A 24,965-nucleotide genomic window follows, 5' to 3' on the forward strand; every position below is an offset into this window, starting at 1 on the left:
TGCAAGTTAAAAACTGTTAAAAATTTATCAAAAGTCGTGACTGAGGACGAAGCGAGCCGAAGGAATCTTCTAACAACGTCGCAGAGTATTGTAATAAAGAGAGTAATGTTTTAGTCAGATTGTGTAGGATCTATATATATACAGAGTGAACCGTAAGTGACGTCATTAATTTCAGGGGGTTATTATTATTGATATTAAAAAAAGTTAAATACAATTTTTCTCGTTTTTTGCTTCCGTTCCGAGATAAAAATTGTTTTGCATGAAACATCTGATAGCGTGTTTTGGGAGAAATCCTTTGATTTAATTCCCAATACGCTCAGTCAGTTTAAGAGAGCAGTGTATTATGATGACTATTACACTCTTACTGCGTCATACTACTTTTGACCAATAAAACGGTACGAAAGGACGTATTTCAACCAATCATGGCTGCTTATCGCACAATTTTATCGCGTCCCTAGCATTTGTTTAATTTTATCGCGTCTCTAGCATTTGTTTAATTTTATCGCGTCCCTAGCATTTGTTTAATTTTATCGCGTCCCTAGCATTTGTTCTTTGTTTGCCAACATTTGAAACTTGCGCTGGTCTGGACGTCAAAAAAGATATATATATATATATATATATATATATAATTACAAACCACTCCAGTCGATGCACAGCAGTTTCAAATATGACTCGCATTGGCATTCAAGAACAGGAATTAATAAAAATCACTGCTCATATCTATGCATCTTCTGAAATCCGATTTACAAATAAATGAAGAGCACAATTCGGAAATTCTGAATAAGTTGAATACACCATGTAGGCCTAAGTCAACGAGTTCCACTTCTATTACGCACACGTCCAATATAACATCAATTGAACCACCAACCACATTCAAATTTGAAAATTGTACATTCAATAATTATTCCTTTTAAAATTATTCATTCGGAAATCCTGAATAAGTTAATACACCATGTAGGCCTAAATCAACGAGTTCCACTTCTATTACGCACACGTCCAATATAACATCAATTGAACCACCAACCACATTCAAATTTGAAAATTTTACATTCAATAATTATTACTTTTAAAATTATTCATGTTTATTTTTTATGTCATCGTCGTTAATTAAAACTTTTCTAACACATAGCTTCTGCTATATGATATTATGGATAGTCACGTATCAGAGATTGTTTAATATTAAGATTTATTGAAAATCATGTATCAAGTGACGTTGATTACTGGGATTCGGATAATTGAAGTGGAATGCAACTGTCTTAATAAAAATGAAACTGAATCAACAAAGCCTTCTTGACTAGTAACATTGCCATCGTATATGTATAGATCGAGAACTTCTCGACGAGAAGGCATTGCTTACTACTGCCATCTAGCATGCATCTAGCGTAATATTTGTAATGTTGAGATGGTACAATAATACATTTGAAGACAGTTGTATTTTTGTAAGTCAATTAATATTTTATTGTATTGGAGTACTTCGTTACTTCTAATCTTTATATATTTTCTTCTAATCGTGTAATAGTCATTTAAATTCCACTCGAGTTTTGATTTTCTCTAGATAAATCAAAACGTCTAGTGAGATTACTGTTGATAAATGATTGAAAGAACTTGAGTTTTGTCCTTTAAATGTGCAGGAATTTGATCCGAACAAACGTGACTTTTAGTTCTGAAAAGGAATATTAAAATGTTACATTTGTTCGAATCAAATTTCTGCATATGTAAAGGACAAAACTAAAATTATATCATTATACACTGCTCTCTTAAACTGACTGAGCATATTGGGAATTAAATCAATTGCTTTCCCAAAACATGCCATGGAATGGTTAATATAAAACAATTTCTATTTCGGAAAGGAAGCGAAAACGAGCAAAATTGTATTTAACTTTTTGTTTTAAGTATAACAAAAAATAACCCCCCAAATTAATGTCATTACTTCCGGTTCATCCTGTGTGTGTGCGTGCAGTGAATACTCGTTAAGACGAACTTCAAGGGACCGAAAAATCGCCTGTTCTTATTAACGAAGTTCGTGTTATCCGAATTTTGATCGATTTTTGTTACAATGAATCCAATATCACTCTTTCAGTTCAAAACACTTTCTCGTGGTTTGTAGTTAGTAATAATGAATTTCGAATTGCATATACCTATGAACCTTTCTGAATACTTTATTATTTACGTTTTGGAGAAATATCCATATCTGTCCTCTTTCCATGTTTTTTATTGGTTCAGGTGCCTCTTCCAGATATAGGGGTTATTCAGTTTTAAAAATTATCACTTATTACCACAATGAATTTAAATCACTTGCCCTTATTTGGTAAAACAGCCAAGAACCTCAAATTCCACTTGTTCACATTATATTGCACAGATTCGCTTAATTTTTTTTATGAAGAAACGAAAGCTGCAGCAGTGTCAGTTTTATCTTCTCTTTATAATGGTCAAAGGGGTAGATTTTGGAATTTGAAAATATTTTGTAATTTGAGTTTTTGTCATAGTACCCTGAGACACTTTGGTTTTGTATCTATAGATTTTTTCCTTCTTTCAGTAATGTTGTTGCTCGTATTGAGGTGTTAACTCGAACACTGGCCGTGAGAAACTAACAGCTAAATCACTGTAGCACTCAATGACACCTCTCGAGATAGGACACACAGAAGATTTTAGCTATTACTTTGGTTCTCGTGAGAAATATAGCAGTACATATTATGTGTTCTAATCGATATATTGAAGGATATTAGTTGGAGCCTTTACTATGAGAACAAGCGAAGAGAATTCCCGTGCAATAAACTGTAAAGGTGTATATAAAAGTTGTCTTTTGTTCGTATTAAAGGAGAAGACAAAAATCTGGGGACCGAAAATTTGTTGGATGTTTGTATAAACAGAAATTCGTATTAACCGAATAAAAATCCGTTGAAATCACTGTATTTGAGCTGGGACCGGGAAAACTGTTCGTTTTAAAGAGGTGTTCGTCTTAACAGAGTTCGTATTAGGAAGGGTTTACTGTGTGTATATATGGAAAAATTATGTGAAAATTTGAGTCATTTTAATTAAATCGTTATTTCAGGGATACATGATTTTTGGATGAGTATATTCAGCCGGTGTATGTGGATAAATAGTTGATCGGAAGATTGTTGGATCAATGAATGGATGGATGGACGAATGAATGAATGAAAGAGTGAATGTTTAGTTTTATGGCCAGATGATTGAGATGATAGATGGATGAATTGAAGGATCAATGGATGAACTGATTAACATTGCAATGGGCTTGTGAAAAGGTGGATGAATTCATAAAAACTGAGATAGTTACATGTTTGTATGTATTTATTCATACTGTAACTGGGTAAATACTCGATGGAACTGGTAACTAATTGCACTCAATAATGACAATTATTAATATACACAATTAATAATAAATAAATTAATAAATTAATAATAATGTTAATAATAATTAATACTAATAATAAATAATAACAATAGTATAATAAAATTAACAAGGAGTATCCTAAATTAAATGAAGCACGATCACTTAAAATAACATTTAAAGTAAATCTAATTTGTATCTTAACCCTAAGTTCGAACTAAAATCCACGAGTATGATATGTGCATGCATGCACAAGTACCTTTTAACACTACACTCATTTCGCTGTCAACTCACTCACTGCAATGGTACTACGTGACATTTCACTGATACTATCCTGATTTCACTAACACTTCAAAAACATTTCACTGTTCAAATACTTCGCTCTACCACTAGAAACTATAAAACTTCACTGACACAACACACTTCACTGATACAACACTTCAAATAACAAAACAGCAATTACACCCTTTAAATAGTGTACATAATAGGCCTATATTACCATCTATTAGTAAAGTCCTTAAGCCTATTTTTAAATACATTTTCGGTTATTGGTAAAGTCATGGATGGGTTAATGGCCAATACATGAATATTAGGTGAATCAGTTACTGCGTTGTGGGTGAATTGATAATCAGTTGGGTGGATGAAAGGTAATGCAGATGAACTAGTAAATCAATTGGCGGTTAAGTGGAGAATGTATCAAGAGTATGGTGAATGACTGGATTACAGTGTTTATGAGTTGGTGATTGAATTGATGACCGAATGATTGGGGACTACGTTAGTGGCTGGCTGGTTGGCTTTACGAGAACTGAACCCGGGGCATGCTTTAGTCTATTGTGCCCCATATCAGTGTTGGGCGAGTAAATTACCTGTGTGTATTTTACGTGTAATGTACATGTAAAATAGGTAATGTAGAAAACTGTTTTATACACGAAGTAATAAAATAACATTTATTTATTTTGACAACCTAAACATCAATTACTTCATTCCTTTTAAGTCCTGACAAGAAAAATGTCTGTTGGAACAGAAAAAAAAAAATGTGATTTTATACTGTAATTTTCACATACTTACTTTCATTCACTTTAATACTTAGAAAAATAGCAATGCTTTGCTTGCTTTCAGTTTGTTTGTTGGAAAAACCCCTAACTAATTTATTTTTTGGGAGACTTTATATTTTTATTATAAAATGTAAAAAAACGCAACTAATAGTGAATAAATGTAACATATAGCAACTAATATCACTTGTTAAATACATTTTGATAATTAAAAAAAATAAATTAAACTAAACAATTTTTATTGATTTCCCGAAATTTTGTTTTTGCCACTTGTGGGTTTTAAAAATAAACGATTTTAATAAACCTTTTTTTTTAGTATAACAGTTTAAGGTAATTATTATGATTTGAACATAATAACTCATTAAATGTAATAATTTTCCAAATGTTATGCGGTAAATAACTAATCATCAAAGAATTGGGTAACATGGCTGAATAGACTTTTTGTATGTCAGAACATTAATAAACTTATTTTTTCAATCTTCGTTTCCACTGGCGTTACTATCTTTGTTGGTCGTAGGCCATGTGTCTAGTTCTGTGTAGGAACCTTTCACTTCATTTGGTATGTACTATAAAATCTTCTTAAGGTCTCCATTTTTTAACATTAATTGGTATCCTCGAGTTATAAGCTGGGTTTGTTGGCATTTCAAACGGTGAATTTTCATCATAAACTGAACAAAGAAAGAGTAAAAATAAAAATTATTAGAGGTTTTTCACGCATTTTACATTTATTACGTTAATTACGCATTATTTACGCGTATTTTCCTGTAATGTAAACAATCTTTTTTACACGTAAAGTCCCAACCCTGCCCCATATATAAGCAACGATTATCCAAGTCCGACAGGTGGGCCATCCTCTATCAGCCCTGATAGTGCCACGTCCCGTCCGCATACGAATACCCTGATAAATCGCAGGGGTCCGGAGCCCCAAGCCCTTTCTATATGAGCATTAGAAACGCGTACTATCCCCAAAACTTCACCCCAGACTACTTTTACTATTACAGAGGATAGAAAGTTAGATGAAATGAGGGGAAGGGGGAAAGTGTAAGTAGAATGATAAAGAGAAACGGGAGTACTCCGAGAAAATCTTCTGCAACGTCTGCTTTGTCTATCACGATCTGGCTGGGGATTGAATCCGGTCCGCTTGGATGGAAGACCAGTGGCTAGCTAGCACTTGTGCTAAAAAACGCGACGATAACATGAGTGTAAGAGTTTGAATTGATTGATTTACGGATAAAATCTTGGATATGGTTGTACAGATATACATTGCTACTGCAATCCCATGTAAAGTAATAGGATTACAGAAATATGTTTTTATTTAATAATCTTAATCGGTTTTCATTGCTGTATTTCATTGTAGTTTACATTTAATCAGATTTTGATAAAGTAACGTATTAAATGTTTGTCATTTATTGAACTCTTGAATGCTGCATGTATAAAGATAAAACGTACAGTGTAACATACTTTAAGTCTTTATTAGTTCAAACATAATTGACATCACAAATCTGTGTATATGTATTGTACATACCGGATGTACAGTTACGGAAATGAAATTTAGGAGCTCCATTATTGCGTAAGTTTCGTTTACAAAACACTGTGTATGTGCAGTACACAAGAGCCCCTGTATATATGCTACTTGTAACAGTCGTGTGAAATTGTCTACGAACAGGTGAACTCCCATCAAGACTGCTCCAAATTTTAATTCCATATCTGTACAAAACTCATATAGATAATATATATACAGATTGAAGAAATATTCGGTGCATAGGTTACTAAAGGTGATAGAAGAAACGAAAACAAATACAGTGAAACCTGTTCAAATCGGAACCTGAATAATCCGGAATCCTGTTTATTTCGGAACAATTTATTGGTCCCGGCGAAATTTGTATGTATTATGTGTAATTTTTCCTGAATAAAACGGAAACTGTCCAACGCGGAAACGGAAACTGTCTGCTACTGTTCAAAACGGAAACAATATTTTGGACACACTATATTTTGAAACAGCGTGTAATTTCAAGGAATATACGAAATATGTAGGTCACTAAGATAAAACCAAGTTTTCTTTGCAAAATTCTAGAGGGTACGAGGGTGTGTTGGCCTGTCGGTCATAAATTTTATTTCCCTGTTGACTAGGCAGACGAGTCCCTTCAAAGATTTTCAATGCTTCACACCCGTATACTGTCGTAGCTAACCAGAGCGCAAGTGTAGTGATTTCCAGGTAAAAAAAAAAAAAGTTGCATAAAATGTGGCATTAACATTAAGTGACGAAGTAAAAGTTATCGAGATAAAGGAAAATTAGAAACAATACTGAAATACAGTTGTGGAAAACTCAGGTGTGACACTTTAAAAAATAAAGATCATAATGAGTGAGTGGCCTGCGGCCAATATTGGTGACACAAAAGGAACCAGAAACCAACTGTTTATGTGAAAATAAATGAACTGTTGTGAGAGTGAGTTCTTCATGACCTTTCAAAGAACATGCCAATTTCTGGATCTGATCTGCAAAGCAAGCTATTGAACTGGAAAAGAAATTAAATAAACCAGAAATCAAGGCTTCTAATAGATGGCTCCTAGTCTAATTAATTAATAATGTGCAGTGATATGCAGTACAGTATTAGAGTATAGTGTTAGATATTAAATATAATGAGATTAGTAAACTTTAGTAATGTTTAATGACTAATGAGTCAGTTACGATAATATTTATACAGAAAATGAGATTTTAATCAAGCTGATTCACCAACGTAATAAGCGACAGAAAGCTGATTTAATGTGATGAGTGTTAAATAGAATATTTTGTACTTCTTGCAGTTTGCGGTATGCCATTTTGTTTTTCATGTACATGAATGACAAAGTATTCCATTTTAATGTCACACCTGAATAATACGGAAACCTGTCCACAACGGAAAAAAAATTAGGACCATGTCACTTCCGTCTTGAACAGGTTTGACTGTAATATACAGTCTGATCCGTTTGCGTATGGATAATATTAATTAATTATTATAAAGCTATTATGATAGTAGGAAAAATTTCTTGCTGGTTATGTTATGATTGAAAGATGGGAGTTTCCATATATGACAATAAAGAATGCATAATCTGAAAGGACAAATGAAAATCGTAGATGATTAAAATGGTTACTACAAATCAACAGCGGGCACAATGTCTTCTTTGGTATACTAAATTTGAGAGTGTTAAAAGAGTTGAAAGGGAATTTCGACGTGTGTATGGTGTGCGTAATGTACCTAAATACGATTCCATAATGTTGTGGTATCGAACATTTGTAGAAACAGGTTCTGTGTTAAAAAAACATGCAGCAGATCGAGGCGAAACCCAGTACGAGAAGCCTTGACTTGGTCCCCAATCTCCTTAGATCTAACCCCTCCTGACTTCTTCGTGTGGGTTTTTGTTAAAGACATTGTCTATTCACAGTAACGCAGGAACATTGATGATCTGAGAGTAAAAATTACTCAAGCTTTTCAAGAAATTACCCCTCTTATGTTACAACGGACATGGGCTGAATTGCATCACCGTTATGAGTTGTGCAGGGTGCGCAATGGGGGTCATGTTGAGCTGTAAGGAATCTCCCATCTTTCAGTGTTATATGCACTAAGTTTCAACAAATAAAGTTCATTAATAATTTATGGTGTTTTTATTTTATCCATACCCAAACGGATCACTTTGTATTTTATTAAACGAAATACATACATACACACATACATACATACATACATAAAGTGTTTTGCACAAGGGCAGATCTTTCACTGCAAACCCAGCATTCTCCAATCTTTCCTGTAGGCCTGAAATTCGCCGACAATAGCCGCTATTTGTTGTTTTTTTTTTAAAGAATCATGTGTACGCCTTGAAACAGGTTTCGCTCAGTAGAGCGTCGTTCGAAAAGTAATATGGGCAAGTAACAGCCCGTATGTCGGTGATTCAGCGCGTCAGCTTCCGGCAATAAAACCTCGCGACTTAAACATTACATTACAGACGTATTACTGGCTTACCTAAATAGTGCTGGAACTTTCGACCAATCTCTCTCATGCACATTATTTTTAGAAGTTTCGAAAAGATTTATAGATACATGCTGGCTTGATTTAGTCTCTGTCGATGGAATTGAACCCTAACAGATTGTCCGTTTCAATGGATTTATGAACTACCTTTTTTCCTCTACATTGTTACCATAACAGATATGTTCTGTAGGACCAAAAATTAATCTTTACGTAATCTCTTATTCGGTAACTATTGCGAGTATGATCGTGATTTTGTCCATATCGATAAGAAATCTAATAAGGAATAATTTATCCCTCTGGCGTATTTCAATAGCGTGGACGACTTTCATGTAAATTTAATTTCAAGCAACTACACGATGCGAGTAGGTTCAATAACGTCGAGGCAGAGAGCAGCACACCTGCCGAGATACATAGAGTTCGTTGACCTCTTACATCTGTATCACAATCAGAGTGTGTTAGCGACGAAGTTATCGAACTGTGAAACTTCAAACTTAATTTTCTAATTAACCGTGCATTTAATCACAAAACGTAATATAGGATTTCTATTCATTGTAATATACCCTATCGTCCCTTACAATCTGTAAGGTTATTTCACTTTCACCCTGTATACTAATGTTGTAACCATTATCAAATTATATACTTTGATCTCTGCCCATTATAAAATTATAACACCTTTCGTATACACGTTTTAATTCTTAATATTGATTTAGTTTTATGTATTTCTAAATATGAGAAAGAATTTGTGTGAAATATTCATTCAGACTGAATGTTAAGACTTGAATGCTGGACGTATTTGTTAAGCGTCCACTGAGCACATCTACAATCTTGTTTTGAATTTGCTATGTCTGCAGCAACGGGTTTAGAAGCCTTTCCATAGGATCGTCGCTTTGTAAGGCTTCTTCGCATATTGATTGTACAAGTCTGCACCTGTGAGTCATTCCTGTTTGTTTCCATAGCTACAAGCGTCTCCTTTCAACAACTGAAAAACGTCAGTGATTCCTAAACTATTAAGAGTAGACCTCTCAACTCCTTTATGTCGAAGACACTGATTAGCAAGCAATGTAATATCAATTACTTGTAAGGATGAAAGGTGTCAAATGAAATCACGTTTTGGAATAGGAATAATTTTTCTCAAGAATTTTAAGTTAATTTAAATTGAAATTTGCATTTGCTGTGCAGGGACATATCCTCGCCGTTTAATTTTTTCAGGTTTTTACCAAAAATGAGATATTTCTGTATTATTTGAAGAATGTTTCGAATCGTGAAGTTTGTGTAGCATCATTCGGCATAATTGAGAATGTGCAAGTAGTGATTAATAAATAAGATTTTTCTCTTCTCTTCTCTTCTCTTCTCTTCTCTTCTCTTCTCTTCTCTTCTCTTCTCTTCTCTTCTCTTCTCTTCTCTTCTCTTCTCTTCTCTTCTCTTCTCTTCTCTTCTTCTCTTCTCTTCTCTTCTCTTCTCTTCTCTTCTCTTCTCTTCTCTTCTCTTCTCTTCTCTTCTCTTCTCTTCTCTTCTCTTCTCTTCTCTTCTCTTCTCTTCTCTTCTCTTCTCTTCTCTTCTCTCCCCACCCCTCCTGTATTCTCCCCTCCCCACCCCTTCCCACCCATCCCTCCCCACCCTCCCCCTTCCCTCCCCACCATCCCCCTTCCCTCCTGTACTCTCCTCTCGTCCCCTACCTTCCCCCCGTCTCTTCTCTTCTCTTCTCTTCTCTTCTCTTCTCTTCTCTTCTCTTCTCTTCTCTTCTCTTCTCTTCTCTTCTCTTCTCTTCTCTTCTCTTCTCGTCCAGTCCAGTCCCGTCTCGTCCCCAATCCTCTTCTCCTTCTCTTCTTTAAGCTCCTACTTTCCTACCGATTTACAATCAAATCCGATGTAGGGGAGAGTATCATATCTAAACTATGGAAATTTAGATAAATAAAATTATCAGAAATGAATCACGCAGTTTACAGAACTGTCAATTTTTTTTCTAATGGCGGGTATTTGACTCTTCGTCATTCATCCATATGAAGCCAGTTGTGTTCACCAATTTAGCCACAGAGTTGTGGCCCGAGTTACACCATAGGAGGCTGGTCTACTCTTCACCCGTAATGAGAGGAGATGATGATGGAGATTTGTTCGTACGCCACAGTGGAGTTGGAGCTTCCGGAGAAAACCCCTGTGTTACCTGGGTCACGGGCTTGCCCAACACAAGTTATAAACCAGAGGTTATACCAGGGCTCGAACCCGATCTAGTCACTACACCACCGTCGTGGCATATTTTCAAAAATTAGATTTGTAGATATTGGCAATCCTATTGTGAAAGTACGAAATAGAATAAAGTGACGTTTATAATAATAAAAACAATGATGAAGTTGGTAAAAGTCATTGAGGACAACAGAAGACGAGAAGCGATTATTATTATTATTATTATTATTATTATTATTATTATTATCATTATTATTGTTATTATTGTTATTGTTATTATTATTATTATTATTATTATTATTATTATTATTTTGTGTGAAGTGTAGCATTGTACGGGGCAGAAACATGGACATTAAGACGAAGAGAAGAGAAGCGACTAGAAGCATTTGAAATGTGGATATGGAGAGTGTGAAATGGACAGACAGAATAGTAAACGAAGCTGTGTTAGAAAGAGTGGGTATAAAAGAATAATGCTGAAACTGTTCAGAAAGAGGAAAAGAAATTAGCTGGGTCACTGACAGAGAAGAAAATGGCTACTGAAGGATGCACTGGAAGGAATGGTGAACGGGAAAAGAGTTCGAGGCAGAAGAAGATATCAAATAATAGACGCCATTAAGATATATGGATCATATACAGAGACTAAGAGGGAGGCAGAAAATAGGAAAGACTGGAGAATGCTGGGTTTGCAGTGTAAGACCTACCCTTGGGTAGAATACTATGAATGACAGCTGACTAAACAGCAAACAGTGTAATATGTTTCAGTGTCTATGTTTCTTCTGTATTCCATTTTTCCGATTGTCCGTATTTTTAACTTTGATTAAACACTAGATTGATTAAAAATAACAAAATATGCTTTTTATGTGCACCAAAAGCTTAAATATGCATTTTACTCTTAAATATGCATATATATGCACTATAAAATCTTGACCGTTGGTTACAAATAACTTGAAATGCATTTATATAATTGTGGCATATGATGATATCCAACCCTAGTCATTATTATCATTATTGCTTTTGGTTTAGTAACTTTTCAGTCACTTTAATTGACAAGTTTCAAAGAACCGAAGAGAATTTCAAATGATGTTATATTTACTTCATCTCCTAACTGTAAGCTACTAAGGAATAAAACATGCAAATATGCTGAAATCCACACCCTAGTCATTATTATCATTATTGTTTTTGGTTTGGTAACTTTTCAGTCACTTTAATTGACAGGTTTCAAAGAACCGAAGAGAATTTCAATGGCGTTATGTTTACTTCATCTATTAACTGTAAACTACTACGGAATAAAACATGCAAATATGTTGAAATCCACACCCTAGTCATTATTATCATTATTGTTTTTAATTTCGTAACTTTTCAGTCACTTTAATTGACAGGTTTCAAAGAACCGAAGAGAATTTCAATGGCGTTATATTTACTTCATCTATTAACTGTAAACTACTAAGGAATAAAACATGCAAATATGCTGAAATCCACACCCTAGTCATTATTATCATTATTGTTTTTGGTTTGGTAACTTTTCAGTCACTTTAATTGACAGGTTTCAAAGAACCGAAGAGAATTTCAATGGCGATATATTTACTTCATCTATTAACTGTAAACTACTACGGAATAAAACATGCAAATATGTTGAAATCCATACCCTAGTCATTATTATCATTATTGTTTTTGATTTCGTAACTTTTCAGTCACTTTAATTGACAGGTTTCAAAGAACCGAAGAGAATTTCAATGACGTTATATTTACTTCATATACTAACTGTAAACTACTAAGGAATAAAACATGTAAATATGCTGAAATCCACACCCTAGTCATTATTATCATTATTGTTTTTGATTTCGTAACTTTTCAGTCACTTTAATTGACAGGTTTCAAAGAACCGAAGGGAATTTCAATGACGTTATATTTACTTCATATACTAACTGTAAACTACTAAGGAATAAAACATGCAAATATGCTGAAATCCACACCCAAGTCATTATTATCATTATTGTTTTTTATTTCGTAACTTTTCAGTCACTTTAATTGACAGGTTTCAAAGAACCGAAGAGAATTTCAATGACGTTATATTTCCTTCATCTCCTAACTGTAAGCTACTCGTATAAATTTTGCCGAATAATCGTTGGACGATGTTGCACGCAGTCTACTCCATAATGTAGCCTTCTTCATTACCTTTAATGTGTTGTTGCTGTTTCCAGACATTGAACAGATCCCTACACAGAGCGTGAAATTACACCTGTTGCTGTTACGGCGTTTGGCAAGATTTGCACATTAGTTAAATTCTGAAATGGTGTAATATATGAATGAACTGTCTATATTTTTTTACGTTCGCTTTTATAAGCTGACTTTAAATGTGGTGTGACAGGGGATAGATAAATGCCGGGCGCGAAGTCGCCATGGTGCCTAAAATTTACATGTGTCGCCTGAGTTTCTTAATTGAATTAAAAATTTTTTAAGACTTCGAATTTTTATGTGACTATGACTAATGTATGATGTTAAGAAAAGTGATCGTAGGAAGAAGTTCGTATGTGCAATATAATAATATTTTATTAACTGAATACAGAGAGGCTATAAAGTCCCGTTACCCCCTATAATTACCAGCATAAATCCCTAAACTTAAAGAAATAAAACGAACAACAGTTCTTTAGAGGAGTTTTCTTGAGATATGAACCATTACTTGTCCAAAGAATGTCTGTGTACTGTCATTCTCATGGCAAAGGATATGATAATATGGCGCCAGGTTCTGTGTGATATTTTTCGGAGCATTGCTGGTGTAACTTGAGTGAAAGCTTGTCTCACAGTATCTTTCAGTTCGTCAGTGTTATTGCAACGGTTTTGTGAAACGATACCCTTTATGAACCCCCCATAGGGAATTATCATATGTGGTGAAGTGTGGGCTTCGTGGTGGCCAGGCAAGTGGTGTCGGCAGCGCAGGTGAACCACGACGAACCCAACGTCCAGGAAGAGCTTCATTAGGAGTTAAGACGTTGACCCAATCAACAATTAAGATATTCGCGTACTACAATGGCATAATGGGCAGGTGGCGTATTATCCTTTGCCATGAGGATGACGGCACACAGACTGATTCTTTGGACAAGTAATGGTTCATATCTCAAGAAAATTTCTCTAAAGAACTGTTGTTCATCTTATTTCTTTAAGTTTAGGGGTTTATGTTGGTTATTATAGGGGGTAATGGGACTTTGTGGCGTCCCAAACCCTAGTAAAATATCTTTACATTTTTCCTCGAATGATTTTCTCCTCGCATGTATGGGTGAAATGTGGTGCGGTGTCTTCTGAAAAAAGAAAGGGCTAGCGACTAAAAATGTTGGAGTTTTGTCTACCCCTCTTGTGTTTGCGATTGTTACATTTATTAGGAACGTATTTGTTTATTTTGTCCATAATAGTTTATTATTATTATTATTATTATTATTATTATTATTATTATTATTATTATTAACCGAGCACTGTAGTGTAATGATTATCATTTCTTCTTCATTCGGGAGGTCTGGGGTTTAATGAATGAATGAATGAATGAATGAACGGAAGAAATTGGAGGAGAACATTTAAAAGGTACGCAAAAACTCGTTCTTGCAAGGGAAATTGGAGCTAAGTGGAAGAGTCTATGTGAACTCCAAGCCTGTTTGTCATTTGTCTCATGTTGTCCGTTCCATTTGAAGAAACGTTACAGGATTTTGAAGAGGAAAGCCGAAAATGGACATAACCTAAAAGCTATCACATGAAGGGGGAGACGAAGCACGAAAGAACAACAGTCCAGGATCGCCGAAGATGTTAAAATTCTGCACAGCACATAGGGAGAAGGGACACCGAAAACCTCGCAAGAGAAGGGCTCCGAGCTCTTGCGATGTGCAAGTGACACTGAGTACAAAAGAGAACATGTGAGAGGCAAGGCTCCGATTTTCAGAACGAAATTTGGTCCATTTCAATCACGGAAAATTACAAGCAGTTCAGCTGGGAAAATTTAGAAGACTAGCCAATTTGTTGTGAGTCGACTCTAAATATAAGAATACGTCTGTAAGCACTCTAATACGGAAAACTCCGGCAAGAAATTATTTATTATTATAATTATAATAATAATTATTAGTATTATTATTAGTATCATTATTATTATTATCATTATCATCATTATTATTATAATCATCGTGTATTTAAGGTCGTTTCTAATATGCAGCATTGGTGTGAAGTCTTAAGTTACGATTCTCTGTAAGGTATATGCTTTTTTTTTTCTCTTAATGTTGAGCGTTGTATGAGATTAAAGACTTACGTCGTTCTGGTACCACCTTAGGGAATCGCCTATTTTCCTCCAAGTGATCCTATTTCTGTTCACAAAATGTTTTAATTTTAATTTTATTCTTATAGATCCTATCTTCTCGTCGTTTCTGAGAAGTTTCCGTATATAAAACTGCTTTAAATTATCAACAAAATTGTTTATACACATATCGTATATCGACATTCAGAAGCTTTGGAACTACAGTAGTGTATCGATTATCCGAAACAATTGGGGACGGGGGGTGTTCGGATAACAGATTTTTCGGATAACCGATCATTTACGAAAACAAATTGTACCGGTGTCATAGGAACAGTATGAAACGAAGAAACACTGATATTTAACACAAAACTGTACATATACAGGGTGTTTACGAGGTGGTGTTACAAACTTTCAAGGATGATGGCGAAGGGCACATGTATCAATTTGAGATAAGGAACCATGGTCCAGAAATAACTGAGTCGAAAGCTATAAGCAAAAATAGTTTTGTGGAAATTGAATTGTAATTTGGCACCACGTGCCCTCCTTCCATTAACCTTTGGAACAGTCGTGGGTAGATGGTATGGGCCGGATGTCTCCTACGTGGCTACTTGTCCCGATACAATCTGTGAGCTTGTCTACTGTTCCCATTTGCTCATCCGTATTCGAAAATCAGGTCTCCTTATTCAGCTCTCGTGTACTCCTCCATTTCACTAGGACTGATTGACTGGGTGTGGCTGGGATGATTATTTCAATACAGGTTAAATCTTTAAGTTAAGAACTTGTACACATACACTGCTGTCTACAGACGTGCATATCAGGACCGACCATGTCCGTTACACATTACGCTATCTGCATTGCTTTAGTGTAGTCTCCTGTCCCCATCCCTCAGACAGCGCACTGAATGGAATACTGTAAGTAGACAACGTAAACAACGTCAGATGAATACAGTGTGTGCAAGATGTGCAGGTAAATACACATAAATAAGATATACAGAGGAATAAAATTATTCCATTTCCACACAACTACTTTTGCCTGTAAATTTCGACTCAGTCATTTCCGGACCAGGGTTCCTTATCTCAAATTGATACATGTGCCCTTTCCCATCATCCCTGAAAATTTGTAACACTAGCCCGGAAACACACAGTATATTTTGTATCACACGTCTTACGTATGAAACAGAGAACTGACTAGCCTAGTTTGACAAGATCAGAATGGCCATAAAAGTAGGTACAGTTTAGGAAAAGAAGCCCATTTTTTTTTAACTTCAGAGCTCAGATTTTTTGTAGCCTAATCTTGCAAAAAGCGCTAGCGAAAATTATATATGGCTCGCGCGAAAATTTGAATTTACCGATTGGAACGCTTTCTGTTAACCGGTGTTTCTGTTGATCGGTATTCGGATAATCGATGGTCTACTGTAGTACTTTCTTGCAATCGGAAAACTCGGCAGAGTCCCGGAAATAGAACTTTTCCCACCACTAGTATGAAGTTGAAGTCGTGTTAATGGTCATATACTGAATACAAAATTTACAAGCTTACTTATCTCTTCTGAGCTTATTTTTTGCACAACCTGTACTTCTGCTTTGCTGCGTCGCTAGCAATAATTACGTTACGTGAACGGCTTTCATAAGGAAACGAAATTAAGATTTGTTACTCTCACAAACCCGTCTTCAATATCGATACGGTGTTATGATGTCTCTACCCTGGATCTCTAACGCAGTTAAGTATGAGAAATGCATCGGGTTAAGAAAAAGGAAGACGGGGAAAAGATTCTGGTATCTAGGAGTGACCAGTAAGTACTAGGGGCTCCTGATTTATGTGCCCAGGCTGCCTCACTCTGCAGGCGTCTGCAGAACAAAAGGCAAGCGACGGACCCCGCCAAGATACAAAGAAATGGTCTCAGCAAATCTCTGGAATCAAATATTCATCCGCGCTACCAGACATAACCTTCTCTAAATGCGCCATACTTTTAGCCTCTTCACGTGAGTCTCAGAATATAAGAAACTTGATATATGGGGCACTGTATCATACTTGAGTGCTGCTAGACTCTAAATATTCTGGGCCGTCCTCCACTAAGTCAGTACTTTACTGTTCCTATAGTTGCGAAGATAAGAATCTACGGCTAGTTAAAATACGCTATATTTATTTTACTTCCCGAAAAGCTTCACTTTTTTCATCAGTCGTATACATTTCACTCTGTATTATTGATGTGTTCATATGCAGATTTTAGTGTCGTGTCGTGTTCTGAACAATAAAATAGTAATTTTGACGCCGTAGAAGCCGTAGTTTGTTTTTGAACTCCGAGTATGCCATTCGTGACTAGAAATTTTTCATGTCGAGGTCCCTATAAATATTAAAGATATTAAATCAAATGAAATATTTATAACAGTAGATCCTCAATTTAAACTAATAATATCCCAGTTGAATTATTTTTTCCACTCCTTTCATAAATGTTCGATGACGGTCGATACAGGCGAAGAAAATTAAGTAACTAATTAGGCAGAAGTGTAGGTGGTTAAGTAAATGATTACGCAGAAGGGAAGATGGTTAAATAGTTAAGTACATAAAGATGAAGTTGATCAAGTTTTAGGTAATTAGAAATGAAGGTGATTAAGTAGCTAGGTAAATAGATGTGGATATGATTAAGTAGCTAGATAGGTAGAAGTGAAAATGGTTAAGTAGCTAAGTAGGTATAAGTGCAAATGGTTAAGTAGCTAGGTAGGTATAAGTGAAAATGATTAAGTAATTTGGTACTTAGATGTGAAGATGATTAAGTAGGTGGATAATTAGAAATGAATATTGTTATGTAGCTAGGTAGGTAGAAGTGAAGATGGTTAAGTTGTTGTGTACGTAGAAGTGAAGATAATTAAGCAGCTAGTAGATAGAAGTGGAATTGCCTATATTGAAAATAGAAGTGGAATGTACCTGTCTTAATAAAAATGAAACTGAATCAACAAAGTCGTCTTGACTAGAGTTCAATGAAGATTGTATAGTTCGCACAACTGGTAACAAGAGAACAGCTAATCATAACACACTACTGTTATCTAGCGGAATATTTGTAATGATGAGATGGTACAATAATACATTTCCAAGACAATTTGGTACATACTATAGTAAGTCAATTAATATTTAATTGTATTAGAGTACTGTATTTATTCTAAACTTTATATACTTTCTTCTAATCGTGTAATAGTTAATTAAATCCCACTCGAGTTTTGATTTTCTCTAGATAAATCCAAACTTCTATAGTGAGATTACTATAGACTGTTACACTTTTACTACGTCATACTTCTTTTGATCAATAAAACAGTACGAAAGGACGTCTTTTAACCAATCATGGCAGTTTATCGCATAATTGTATCACTTCCCTAGCATTTGTTTCTTTTCATCACTTCACTAGCATTTGTTTCTTTGTTTGCCAACTTTCAAAATGCAAATTCTTTACAGTACTACAAACCATGCTTTGCGATCGTCTTTTGTTTCCCGCATATATAGTCGACTGAAAATGGCGGCTCCGTTCAAACGTTTTGGTGAAGGTAACATTAGTGAATTAGAATTCTATTAAGTCAATTAATATCTATTTTATTGTATTAGAGTACTTTATTTTTTCTAATCTTTATTAACTTTCTTCTGTTTTTATCACCTCTCTATCATTTGCTCCTTTGTTTGCCAACATTTCAAACTCAAAATTTTTTACGGTACTATAAAACATGCTTTGCGAACGTCATTTGTTTCCCGCATAGACAGTCAACTGGAAATGTCGGCTCCGTTCAAACGTTTTTGTGAAGGTAACATTAGTAAAATAGAATTTTAGTTAGCCAATTAATATTTTATTGTATTAGAGTACTTTATTTCTTCTAATCGTTATATGCTTTCTTCTAATCGTGTAATAGTCAATTAAATCCCACTAGAGTTTTGATTTTCTCTAGATAAATCAGAATGTCTAGTGAGATTACTGTTCATAGAAAGAGGAAGTGTTGTGTAGACAGATAGATGAAACGGTAAAGTAGAATATATTATAGAGACTATGCCTTTAGTTGCTAGATAGATGAATTGGTACAGGTAAATGTGTAATTTTCCAGACAATTGAATGATTTTCAGAGTAACTGGTTAAGACGTATTGTGTTTGAAGTGAATTTTTTAAATGTAAAAATGAAAAAAGTGAACAAGTATTTATAACTATTAATATAATCAAATTGATAGTGAAAATATTGGAGAATATTATTAATCGTTGTGAATGAAATTGCGTTGGATTACGAAAGAAAAAGAAGCAGTAAAATTTAGGGCGCAGAGGAAGTAAAACACTCCGAATATCATTATTTTTGCATTACAAATTCTGTATAGTAATTTCGAAGTAAATCCCGAAAAGACAAAGTATATGATTATGTCTCGTGACCAGAATATTGTACGAAATGGAAATATAAAAATTGGAAATTTATCCTTTGAAGAAATGGAAAAATTCAAATACCTGAGAGCAACAGTAACAAATATAAATGATACTCGGGAGGAAATTAAACACAGAATAAATATGCGAAATGCCTGTTATTATTCGGTTGAGAAGCTTTTATCATCCAGTCTGCTGTCGAAAATCTGAAAGTTAGAATTTATGAAACAGTTATATTACCGGTTGTTGTTTATGATTGTGAAACTTGGACTCTCACTTTGAGAGAGGAAAATAGGTTAAGGGTGTTTGAAAATAAGGTGCTTAGGAAAATATTTGGGGCTAAGAGGGATGAAGTTACAGGAGAATGGAGAAAGTTACACAACACAGAACTGCACGCATTGTATTCTTCAGCTGACATAATTAGGAACATTAAGTCCAGACGTTTGAGATGGGCAGGGCATGTAGCGGGTATGGGCGAATCCAGAAATGCATATAGAGTGTTAGTTGGAAGGCCGAAGGGAAAAAGACCTTTGGGGAGGCCGAAACGTAGATGGGAGGATAATATTAAATGGATTTGAGGGAGGTGGGAAATGATGATAGACTGGATTGATCTTGCTCAGGATAGGGACCTATGGCGGGCTTATGTGAGGGCGGCAATGAACCTCCGGGTTCCTTAAAAGCCAGTAAGTAAGTAAGTAAGTAAATTCTGTATAGTGTCGTCGGGTTTTGAGTCCGGGCCTTTATCAAGAAAAGCCAACGCCATAGCCTTCTACCAACGCCGTAAGAATTCATTTTGAATTGTTCAGCCTCCAGGCTGTTTTCAGCAGTGGGAGGTGTTTTATTTTGCATCCTGTAGATTGAACGAGATCCAATTATTAAACGAATGAAACAATTGGCAATTGGATTTTCACGGAATTTCCTTTTAATTCCTACTTAAATCTGTTCCATGTGAGTAAAGAGCTTATGGAAATGAAATTCCCCCACTCCCCCAACAAATAATAAGTAACTACTCTTCACAAAATACACCCCCTCCCCATGTCACAGGTCGTGTAACTATTAGGGCCCTAATGTAAGAGGGTTAAACAACTTTGTAAATGCATTATGAGGCAATCAACGGGTAAACACGTGGCACTATTGCGTTGTCAGGGGGCGTTCTTGTGCACGTCCGTTGCTATGCGCTGATAACAGTTGAGCGTCGCATCGCGCCTCGCTAATAATCCAATTGCAGCCCATCTTCCACCATCGCCAGTTTATGACTGTAATAATACAGTTCTTCCCTAATTGTACAACAGTGGTACAGGACCATGTAGAGGGGTAAAGAGCTTTAATTGAACAAGTTTCACATCATCATATCATCATCACCATCATGATCATCATCATAATCATCACACCATAAATGATCATGTCTCGAGGCCTATTCCGATCTCTTGAAGGATTCAATTCGATTTTACAACTCGCCTAACAATCTTTTACTATAGTCGCAACGCTGTTATTTCCGGCGTGGCTCCTCCTCTTTGCTTACATCTTAGGAAGTCAAGGCTGTATAAAGTCTAGGTAGGTAGTATCGGTCGCCATTTTTGTTCTTTCGTTGCCGAGCTACCAGACGAGGGATCTATTTGCCACAGTGTTAAACATTATCATGTCGTAGCTTCTATGATAATAAATCAAACGCACTGTAATTCAGCAAATAATTGAGCGGCAAATAACGTCTTCGTGTGCTTTCTGCGAACGCCAACGAAAGAGCCAAAATGGCGGGCGATTATATTAAGTATTTATCGATCCTTAAGAAATGAGTAACGTCTTCCTCAGCGAATCACAAGACGCACACGTTTCAATGTAACCGACCTGCAACGCGATTGGCTGCCGGAAATTATAGCGACGGGACTATAGGTCTTATTACGTTTCTTCGTCCTTAATGGTTTGTAGTCAAGTATACTCGTATGTTTCGGAATTCATCTGTAATCCAGTTCATGTAGTCATCTCTCCATTTTATGATGTAGGATGGGTGGAGCGGAGAAAAATTCTCTCCGGCACCGGGATTCGAACCCGGGTTTTCAGCTCTACATGCTGACGCTCTATCCACTAAGCCACACCGGATTCCAATTCCGATGCCGAACTGAATCCTCTCCGCTTCGCCCATCCTACATCACATGGTAATGCAGAATTTCTGCACGGAAATATCATATGTACTTCGGTATATCGCAGTAATATACTTACTTACTTATTTACTGGCTTTTAAGGAAACCGTAGGTTAATTTCCGCCCTCGCATAAGCCCGCCATTGGTCCCTACCCTGAGCAAGATTAATCCATTCTCTATCATCATCATATCCCACCTCCCTCAAATTCATTTTAATATTATCTTCCCAACTACGTCTCGGCTTTCCTAAAGGTCTTTTTCCCTCCGGCCTCCCAACTGAAACTCTATATGCATTTCTGGATTCGCCTATACGTGCTACATGCCCTGCCCATCTCAAACGTCTGGATTTAATGTTCCTAATTATGTCAGGTGAAGAATACAATGCGTGCAGATCTGTGTTGTGTAACTTTCTCCATTCTCCTGTAACTTCATCCCTCTTAGCCCCAAATATTTTCCTAAGCACCTTATTCTCAAACACCCTTAACCTATGTTCCTCTCTCAAAGTGAGAGTCCAAGTTTCACAACCATAAAGAACAACCGGTAATATAATTGTTTTATAAATTCTAATATCACAGTAATATAATCTACGAAAATAATCACTTAGTAGTTCAAGACGGCGCTCATTCCGTCGGATCCCGGCCACTTAGTCACTCGTAATGAGTGCACCTCTGGACATAGTGTGTTGGACATTGTGCCACTGTCACACATCTGTGACACAGTGCATGAGGGTTGGCCACTAAAGGGAAACTAAGACGTGGAACTTAAACTGAGAGCATTCAATCCGGCATTGGAATTAGAATCCGGTGTGGCTTAGTGGATAGAGCGTCAGCACGTAGAGCTGAGAACCGGGGTTCGAATCCCGGTGCCGGAGAGAATTTTTCTCCGCTCCACTCATCCTACATCATATGGTAATGCAGAATTTGTGCACGGAAATATCATATGTACTTCGGTATATCACAATAATCTCCATTTTATGATTTTATCTGTAACGTTGAAAATATTTAATTCTGTTCTAATATTCTCTCACCTTTCTTTTCTGGTATCCTGAAACCAGCTGAACCCCTCTGGAACCCCATTTCCAATGCTTCTGTTCTTTCCTGTTTCCTTGTTAATATCCAGCGTTCTGTCCCATATAGAAGCTCTTGAACTGCAATTGTCTTGTACAAGGTCGGTTAAAAATCGCTTTCTCCAATATTCGTTCTTAGATTTCATACTTATACTCATATACAGAGGTCATAATTTGAACAAACGAATAGCTGGTGTCATTGGATCATTCTTTTTTGAAGGAACGGTTACAAGCAACCGATATCTTCAGATGTTAGAAGAAGTGTTTATTTCTAAACTTGAAAACAACACTCGTTTTGCCGATATGAAGTAGATATGGCAACAGGATGGAGCACCACTTCATTTTGGTGTAGGAGTGAGGGACTTATTCAACCATGAATGGATTTCCGTCGTGGCACAATAAAATAGTCACCCAGATCATGCGACCTGATATCAAATGATTTTTCGCTGTGGAGTATTCCGAAAAATGATGTTTTTGCTTAGAAACGGCAGGATCTGCATCAGTTACGACAGAAGATCGAACACATTCATAAAAATCGATGAAAGTCGTCGGTTATGTTCTGTCTGTAAATCAGTGTCTAAACCTTGTGAATTGGGTATCGAGAAACAGGATCTCCATTTTGAACAATATCTGTAAACGAACGTGTAAGCAAATGTAAATTGAATGTATTTAACTGTAAGGAAGTGTTTGGGGAAAGCGACTTTTCGGCCAGTCTATATAAGTTTAGAATAGTTTCTTTTCTAGTTTCCTTAAAATTTCGCTTTATTCTTCCCCATAAATAGTAGTATGTTATTTTCCTGTAATATCTTCATTATATTATTTATAAGACACATTGTATTTCAGATAATTATAGTTGTTAACCTACTCTAATATTCTGTTGACTATTAAAATGTTTCGTCTGAATGGTTCACGACCTTTCAAAGCTCACACTTTTATCTTCGTAATAGTACGTTATGCAACGAGCCTATAATGGTAGTAATTAAGACGCGAGTATGTTTATGAAACCAGCGCGAGTGAGTTTCATAATTTTCATACGAGCGTCTTAATTACCATTATAGGCAAGTTTCATACGACTTTTTATGCTCGACCATATTTCTAACTTGAAATTATTCTTATCTGACTGGGGAGCGGAACTGACCTTGTGCAATATCTCGTAAATTGTGAGATGTGCGCAGACGCGAAAGTATTGATTTTTTCCGAGGAACAAATGTCATTGACCTTGATATAATCTAGAGAGTAAAATGAACATTAATCTTGATATAACCTGGAAAGTGATTTAGACATTGAAAAACGAGATGACAAATTGAATTTATTTGAATATTATTTACAATTAACGATAATTATTATAGTAACAGAACATAACGTTCTGTGACATTATTGGATTTCCAGCCTCCGTGACGTTTCGCTAGTTGTCTTTCGATTGCATATCCGAGAATAATCGATACTTGCGCTTTCATATTGCTACAATGGTGTTTTCTGATTGGTGGAAAACAGAACTTTAATGAACAGGTGTACTTTAATGAGGTCCATTAAAGGGCTGCTACCAGGTGTATAATTACTACATTTCGGCATGGTCGAGCATGAAATATATTTGCTATTTATACGTTTTACATATTTTGCTGAATTTATATACAGTCCGTTCCAAGCCATCCCAGATATTACTCGCAAAGGCATACTGTCTTATGTACTATTATTAACTTTAAATTGCTCAGTTAAATTTATCTGCCAGTTTTGTATGGCTTCGTGAGTGCACAAATGAAATGGTCATGGCGAGAGCTGGCATCCTTGTTTTACTCCACAATTGATTGTTGCGGGTTTCTCTGTAATATCATGAATAAAGAGATAAACCTATTTAAAACCAAATGTTTGTGTCAGTTTACAATATAAATAGAATTATTTCCTTGAAAATCACGGAACTACATAGAGTGACTTGGGTAATTCATCGTATTTCTGCTAAGCTGTGATAGTTGATATATATTATTTTTATGTACCGAAGTACATATGAAGTTTCCATGCAGATATTCTGCGTCATCGTACGATGTAAGAGTAGTGGAACGGAGAACAATTCTCTCAGGCACCGGGATTTGAACCCGGGTTTTCAGGTCTACGTGCTGATGCTTTATCCACTAAGCCACACCGGATTCCCATCCCGGTGTCGGGTCGAATCGTCTCAGTTTAAGTTCCACCTCTTGGATTCCCTCTAGTGGCCTGCCCTCTGCACTACGTCCCAACACCGGGATGGGAATCTGGTGTGGCTTAGTGGATAAGGCATCAGCACGTAGAGCTGAAAACCCGGGTTCAAATCCCGGTGCCGGAGAGAATTTTTCTCCGTTCCGCTACTCTTTCGTGTGATAGTTGATGTAAAATGCAATACATTTAACTCCCAACAATATATCCACTAGTTTTCAGATATCGCAGGTTGAAAACTGTTAGATAATGCATCACTAACAGTAATATTAACGTATTATAACTTATTAGGAACGTGCATAAATGTTTATATTGAAGTCACATTTTTGGGAAGCTC

General features: G+C 35.9%; 1 non-coding gene across 1 annotated transcript; it reads right to left on the minus strand.

Annotated features, from left to right (window-relative positions):
* Positions 1–21,262: 21,262 nt before the first annotated feature.
* TRNAY-GUA (transfer RNA tyrosine (anticodon GUA)) lies at positions 21,263–21,334 on the minus strand. Its single transcript has one exon. It is a non-coding gene; the product is annotated as a tRNA-Tyr (tRNA).
* Between the last annotated feature and the right edge of the window lie 3,631 nt (positions 21,335–24,965).

This window comes from Periplaneta americana, chromosome 4 (assembly GCF_040183065.1).
Source record: "Periplaneta americana isolate PAMFEO1 chromosome 4, P.americana_PAMFEO1_priV1, whole genome shotgun sequence".
NCBI classification, from domain to species: domain Eukaryota; kingdom Metazoa; phylum Arthropoda; class Insecta; order Blattodea; family Blattidae; genus Periplaneta; species Periplaneta americana.